This window comes from Atta colombica, unplaced genomic scaffold (genome assembly GCF_001594045.1).
Source record: "Atta colombica isolate Treedump-2 unplaced genomic scaffold, Acol1.0 scaffold238, whole genome shotgun sequence".
Classification (NCBI taxonomy): Eukaryota; Metazoa; Arthropoda; class Insecta; order Hymenoptera; family Formicidae; genus Atta; species Atta colombica.
The window spans coordinates 3,797,981-3,806,285 of NW_017259336.1; positions in this window are offsets into that span (position 1 = coordinate 3,797,981).

Sequence of the window (8,305 nt, forward strand, 5' to 3'; positions counted from 1 at the left end):
AAAAATACGATATAAATCTTATGTTAAAATTTATATTAGCCTTTTAATTCTTTAAAACTAATATCTGGCAATAATGACATAATGATTAACATAATGATTAACCAGACATGTTTTACAAAAAAAGAGATATTAAAAGCGGTATTATTTTAATAAAATGGTAATAAATTATACAGATTAATGTTTATCAAATACATGTAAGATATATATAGATATATATAAAAAAGCGAAAAGAGAAAAGAAATAACAAAAGATGCAGAAGAAAAAAACGAAAACTAACAATCGATTCCTCAGAGGCTATAGCTTGGCATGATTCTTTGCCGAAATCACTGTGCCAGAAATCGACTCCTCGCCAACGACAGTCACCGATGAAAAATAAAAAAAAAGACACTGAAAAAGAACTTGAATCGAATACAGAGGGCGCGACGAAGATAATGTCACGCCAAAAAATACACCAAAAGCGTACTACCCTGATGTATTTATCTGTCTACCACGAAGTGTGAAATAGAAATTTCTTCTGATCAATGGAGAAATTCTAAAAATCTCTGCACGAGCTTGCCTTTTGCAATCTTATGATATCGCTTTTAACACTATAACATTTGTACAACGTGTCATATTCCCATTCCCGCTATATATATATATATATTACAGATGTACATGTGTACAATATTTTTTACATTTTAACTTACTTTTGATTAAATTACTTAATTTAATATTAATCTTATTATTTTGTACACGAATTGATAATCTTACTTCTTACGCGTATATTGCTGTAAACAATTCTATAAATATAATATACGACGAAGAATTATATACATATACATATATTTGAACTTAAGATTATTAAGATTAAATTTTACAAAACGGGAATGCTACTATATATAATGGCATTGAAACAATGTCATATTTTGAACAAAAAATATAATAAAATAATGAATAATAACAAATCTTACTCAAAGTAAAATTTAAAAAATATTGTTCCCTAAAAAAAGATTAAGAAATATTTTATGTTTGATTAATCAAAAAATTCGCTGGTAAAAATAATGGTGATACTCCCAGATCATTCTATACGATCGTTGAAAGAAGCGCGATCGCGAAAATCTTTTCTTGCTAGAATTTTCGAAAATTCCGCTCGATGGCTTCTATTCTTCTCTCCTCTGCATATACTTCTCTCGCAAGCATAATATTCGCTTCTCTCACAATTCCCGCAACGCGACGCCTACTTGTCGATGCATCTCGGTGGCGCATCGGCTACATTTTCGTACATCTCTTACGCAGGAAAATCGACGAAAAGGTATTGCGGAGTGGTGAAAATGCGTCTCCTGCGCCCGAGCGAATACATGAGAAAAGCGAGAGGAAACAAAGCTCGGAGTACAGTCGCGACGAAGGAAGTCGCCAAGTCTACGATGTGAACTGCCGTCATCGCCTTTTGCTTTGATAGCAACTTCCCCGCCACCTTGCACTTTCCGCCCGCGGGGATGACTGTCGGTATCTCCCACAGAGTCTGTCGTGTCTTTAAATTTATTTATTTTCTCTCTTTCAATGTCTTCTATTCTTTTCGACTATTTCTTGATCTCAATGCTCGATCGTAACTTCAACGCCCGAATTTTGGAAATCGACTGCACGACTAACAATAAAATCTTTGAAATGGTTTCAATCATCTTTTTCGTTTTTGCTGTTAGTTTCTTAACAAAAGAAAAATTATTAACAATGCGTTTATATCTTATTTAGATTAATTGAATCGTGTGGTGGATAAAAATACATGTATAATATTAATATATATAATATAATTAATAAAATATAATCGATGATGTATACAGGATGATGTGAAAATCTTATCACTTTTCGCGTTTTTCGTTCCGAAAAAAATATCAATTCTTTTTGTACTGAAGAATCTGTAATCACATCTAATTTCATAGAGATGAGTAAAATTAGTTTTTAAAATACCGTTTATCTTACATTTCTCATACATTTCTTAGATTTTCCTATTTGAAATATTCCTTGAATAAATATTATAATAACGATAATTTTATTTTTGCAATCAATCCTGCTAATACAATCTTGAATCCATTTTATATCCCTCGTCTCAAAAGTAGCAATTTCTCATCACTGTGTAATATTGAGTCAATTTATTTCCACCATTAATAAATAATAATTAATTAATCAATCACTATTGATTGTAATTGATTTATCGTACCGAAATATACCGATTGATAATCCTCAAACGAATCAATTGTTGCAATGATAGAAGATTTACAAACTAAAGCGGACCAGTGAGATTACGCGGAATTTGGAGTGAATCGAGAGGAGAGTAAGTGAAATATTAATTCCCTTACATGCTGTACTGATTAATTTTTCATTCAGAAATTGTTAATTTGGAATTTTATGTAAAATAAATATTTTATTTGATTGCTATATCATTTTATATCAATTTTATATCAATATTTTATATCAATTTATATCATTATATATCAATTATAAATTGATATCCAAATTCTTTCTGAGAATTAACGAGTCAAAATCAAAAATAAAACTTATTACATGTTTTCGTAAAAACTTATAAGAAATTACAAGTGCTTATAACTTTATGCAATATCTTTATAGCTTTTTACTAGTCATAAGATTTATGAGAAATCATAGAAATTTATGAATGATCGTACGTCTTATGGTACATATGCATTAGAGTTAATATCAGTCATAAATTCTTACAAGTTTTACGAGAACAAGTTATGCCTTACGATTTTGCTTAGAATTAATCTGTAAGTTTGTATTCACGTTGAAATAATAATGATGATAATAATAATGAAATAGCATTTAACTACACTGCGTGTAGTTTAAAGGATGCAACTTTCATTTTTCCGCGACTCGTTCGAAGATCGTTCTATTTCTACATTTTCTTATGTATTTTTCTTCATGAAAATCGAAAATTATCGTAATAACGCTACACTTAAGGAAAAATCGATATATTAAAATAGAGATAATAAAATCCTTAATCACATCTTTACAAAATCAGTTATATTCCCATTCTTTAAAAATTATTCTTCTTTCTTTTACTTTACTTAGTCGCTGTATTAATATTTTTCTACATCACATATAAAACTTTAATTCCATACGTAACATTCAAAGCTAGGTATTTGAAATATTTTTATTTAAAAAACAGCATTTGTAAGACAATTGTATTTGTATTTCAGCGGAGCACATAAAAATATTTTCTATTTTGTATTTCAAATACTAAATTGACACTCAATCTTATTATTTGAATTATAAAATACAATATAAACAAATAAGAAATAAAATATAAAATATATAAAATATAAAAATGCATAAAATTTTCAATTTTTCAATTTTAAATATGTAATACTTTCATATGCTTCGCTGAAATACAAAATACAAAATACACTTATATTGTAAAAACTGTGTTTTAAATAAAAGTATTTCAAATACAGGTTCAGTCCTAACATTTAGTAATAAAAGAACGTATATATGCTACTGTATCGGACGATATTTGTATATGTTAACAGTTTATACGCGCATCGCATGTTAAATTTTTTGAAAGAGGTAGAATTAACCTCTCGTTTTACACGCATTTGTTTGAACAGATTCTTCATGGCTCGCCGGACTACGAGTATCATTTTATTAACCAGCGAATAAACACGGGCGGCAGGTGGCCACCACGAACATTTGCCGACGAATAAACGTCAACGCCGGCCTGATTTGCAGGTATTAAGTTGCTCAATGAGCCTGACATTAATTTCGGGCTCGTTGCAGGCGCAGTGAGTTATAACGATGAGCGTGTTTGACGAACGAGTAATATTTATCTCGCGATTAAATCGTTCCGATTTGTCCGTAAAACTGCCAAAACCAAAGCTCTCTATCGCCCCGTATCGTCTGCGAAATGAGCGTTGTCAAATCTGATGGTTTCATTCTGTTTCACTTATAAAATAGATCAAATCATAATTTAATAAAGTTGTTCAAATAATCGATTTTCATGTTTACTATTTAAATTTGCAATTTTATTGATTTCAATATTATCTATATAAAAAAGTTCGATTCACAATGTTATATTTATTACATTGTTATATTTATTTATTTTCTTTTTGAAACATGAAATTATACACTATTTATTTAAATTTAGGCTAATTTTTTTCTCAGTGTATAATTACATGTTTCAAAAAGAAAATATAAATAAATATAACAATAAAAATTGTGAATCGAACTTTTTTATCAAATTAATATTTTTTGTATCAAATAAATATATTTTTACATTTAATAAATATTTAGTATTGGTATTATTCAAATAAATATTTATTGAAATTTAGGATATTTTTTCTCTGTAACTTTGTATTTACTAATTTTACGTATTTATTAATTTCAATATCTATATTTATATTAACAGATACTTCTGAAAATAATTTCAAATAAAATATAGTACGTTTGATAATTACAAGTGTTAAAATCTACTTGCTGCAATATGTTATAATTTGTAATGTTATAATTTATATTTTCTAACATTTATTGATAGGCAATAGATATTTATCATCTAAAAATTCTTATTCGAAAAATGCTACAAATTTTCTTCCATTCCAGAAGGTTCATGTAAAATTCACCCAGACGTACAACGATGCCACGGCACATTATGATGTACTACATTGTAAACTCACGATACAATTTATTTTCGTCGGCAACACAAAATATAACGGCACGCCGCCGGCCGCGGCGCTTAACCGTTCGTGATTGGCTACCGCCTGCATGATTTGCTACCACGGGCAAAACGAATTTATTGCATATTTTTCCCGGCACAATTTCCGGCCCGGCATCGCCGGTAGGTAATGTTTATCTTCGACGTGCGTGCTAGCGTTTATGAGTTCTTCCACGACGTCGCGCGTCTGCAAACAATACCGCTGCTGATTTCCATTAAACTCTCTCAGAGGCTTTTTTCCATTGTTTGAAATTTAGTGGAAAGCTATATGTGCTTTTATGTAAGAGCAATCAATGTATAGATTCCAACTATTTTTAGTCGGATATAAGCACGTTGCAGAAATGTAGCAATAATTTGGAAATTTTTATATCCCTATAAAAAGTTAAGTGTATCTGTGAAGTTAGTACGGCATTTCTTTATTTTGATTTTTTTATATTAAAAATGCAGAACATTTTGTTACTTTTGAAAGAACAGTAGAACAATGGAAAAATACAAATAATTATTTTTCGAAAATTAATAAAATGCCATTCTAACTTCATAGACATAAACATAAACACAAAAGTTTCTAATTGTAAACCAGCTTAGACAACAGTGAAAAATTGATCTTGATTTATAACATATTTTTTTATCGCGTAAATTTATAAAAATTAAGTCATTATTTATATAAATAAAAATAAATTTATACATTGACTTATATATAAATTATCATTTTACTGCAAAGTTTATCTATTTAAAAATTTAGATACAAATCTGAAAATAATTTTATTGGACTATTAATATAATTATACAGGAAACTCAAGCATGATGAGTAATAAGTATTGTAAAAAATTTTCACATTCTACAGCAACTAGTTCGAACATTCTACATAATTATATCGATTGTCAATCATAATTATTTTTAAATCTGTATGTATCTGTATTAAACTTTTAGATATTTCAGCAAAACTATCCTTTCCATGCAAAAATAACCAATACAAAATATATCGGCATAATAGTGCATAATCCTTTTAAACACTTTCAATGGGATAAAATTCAATCTCTCATTAGTCTATTCTCCTCATAAAAATATTTATTTGTCAGACTTCGAATATTGTCACGAATTACGAAAGAGCCTAGGGAAAGCGAGTTTGAGAATGATCATCAGCCAAGGAACGCAATCGTTAACGCGGTCATTACAACGGTGCAAATTCGCGAGACGTTCCATCGCGCACCTGCGATCCTACCTGGAGAAAGAAGTTCCATTTGCATCGGACGCATGTTGCGTGCACACAATGAGCGGCGGCTTGGTTGCACGCCCTCGCATATGCACAATAACTTCGCATCTGGCGATTCCACTTCTTCCTTGCCACGGCGAATGCACCCAAGAATGCTACAATGCTATCGTGATCTCACTTCGATTACTCAGATGCTTCAACACCTTTGTCTTGTACTTAGAATTCAAAAATAATTATTGCACGTTACAATTTTTTCTATAATAAACTCGTAAATAACTCATATTCTGAAGAAACATTATCGTAGAAATTACATTAAATAGCTTTATTCATCAAATTATCATTTTATCAATATGTACTATTAAAATAATGTACTATTAAAAAAAATATTAACTTCTAATGCCGATAGTTCGGGAGTATCGAGAGCAATAACTATTCCCTGAACTACCTAATTTATGACATTTCGTAAATCTTAATTTAAAGCGCAACAGGTACATTTAAGCTGAAAAATTCTAGGAGCTTTCATTAAAAACTGCAATTTCTTTAAATCAATGACGACACCATTGATGAAGGAGACCGATATTTTTTTCAATGGTAGGCGGCATCGACACTTCTCTGCCAATTACTTTGCCTCGATATAGCGAAGCAGAACGAGCGAGGCGCGCGCGGAATGTGCTGCAACGACGTGGCGTAGCGCGGCGCGGCCCAGAGCTCAAAAAATGCCTGGTGATTGATGAAGTACGCGCGCACCGCGCGAAAAAAAGCGCCGCATCCGGCGCAATTACGCATTCGTATTCGCCATCAATCTTAATTATCGGCCGGTGCACAGAAGTAGTTCATTCGAATGTTAAGCGCGCGAGCTTTCTTCGTTCCGACTAATTAAAAAACGAAATAATGATCGGCGCGCGCGCGATGTGTGCATGCCTGTACGACGAAAGTGCTACGAAAAGATAGCATTCTACGCAATCGCACACGTAGATATATATACATTAATTGAGATTAATTGAAGCCTTAATGTAAAAGGATTTTATATCCTATACTTATATTTTCTCGTTGGACAGTTTTTATATGTCAAGCCTATAAATAGTCGAAAAATATAGAAATAGAAATTTTTTCTCTAAGTGAAATATTTAAAAAAAAATTATTGAAGAAAATATTTTAAAAATATAAAATAAATTATTATTATTATTATTATTATTATTATTATCATTTAACGAAACTATTATTTAAAAAGAAAATTATAAAATAATTTGTTACAATATAATAACAGTTACAATATAAAATACATATTGTATTAAAGCATATTAAAGAATAATAAAAATATTATAGAAGAGAAGAGTCATATTAGAGAAGAGTATTCATTCCCATAGTTAACATTATAGATAAAAATTAATATATTAAATCAATTACCAAGCGGTAAAATTAATTCATTGAATAGATAGCAATTCAATTTGAAATGAAATCAAATATAACGCAAAACATGAAACATGTACTAGAATTAATTTCTCCTGATACGTTCTATATTCCGATATCAAACGCGTATGCCGCCGCGCAAGTGAGACATGTGAACACTTCGCTTACCTGTATCATCGGAAAAATTTAGAAAATAAGCGAATATCCCTCTCTTTGAAAACCACGAAAAGGATAATGTCGGCTTTACAAACGTTCGTCCCACCGTGATAAATAAATTCCACTCTGAATAACTTCTATCGCGCTTTGTACAGTGTTGCCGATCGGTACACATTAAACGAAGCCAGATCAGTATAGACATTTTAGTACGAGAGATTTATCGATCGGCTTTAAAAAAGAATTATATGTCACTAGTTATGCTGAGTAAACTAATTGCCGTTTTCTGTCTCATCGAATATCTAATCATCATCGACATACTTCGCTGCACGATAATGACTCACATCTATTGAAAATAATTAGAAACTAGCAAGATAATACTGTCACAAATTTGACATGATCAACAACTCTGATTTAATTGATCACAATTCTGTTCTGAAACGGTTACTGACAACATTAACTTAAAAAAATTCATTTTCTGTCATTTATTAGATATTTACACTTGTAAAATTATCATATAAATTTCAAATAAATGCATCGCAATTAGCATTTTAATCTAAATTTAATTACTTAAATTAATTAATTCGAGCTATAAGACGTATTGTACCAATAAATAATGCATTTTACATGTACAGGTACAATAAATCAATAAACTGTCTACACGCGTGTATATATTCCCTAGTTAAATATTAATATTAATTTGTTTCATTTCAAAAAAAATTTAAAACGATTAGTACATGAAGATGTATATTTATAAAATATATTTATCTATAATCTTCTTAATTCTTTAATATAGCTATATCCATCGACATATATTATATACATGTGTATAT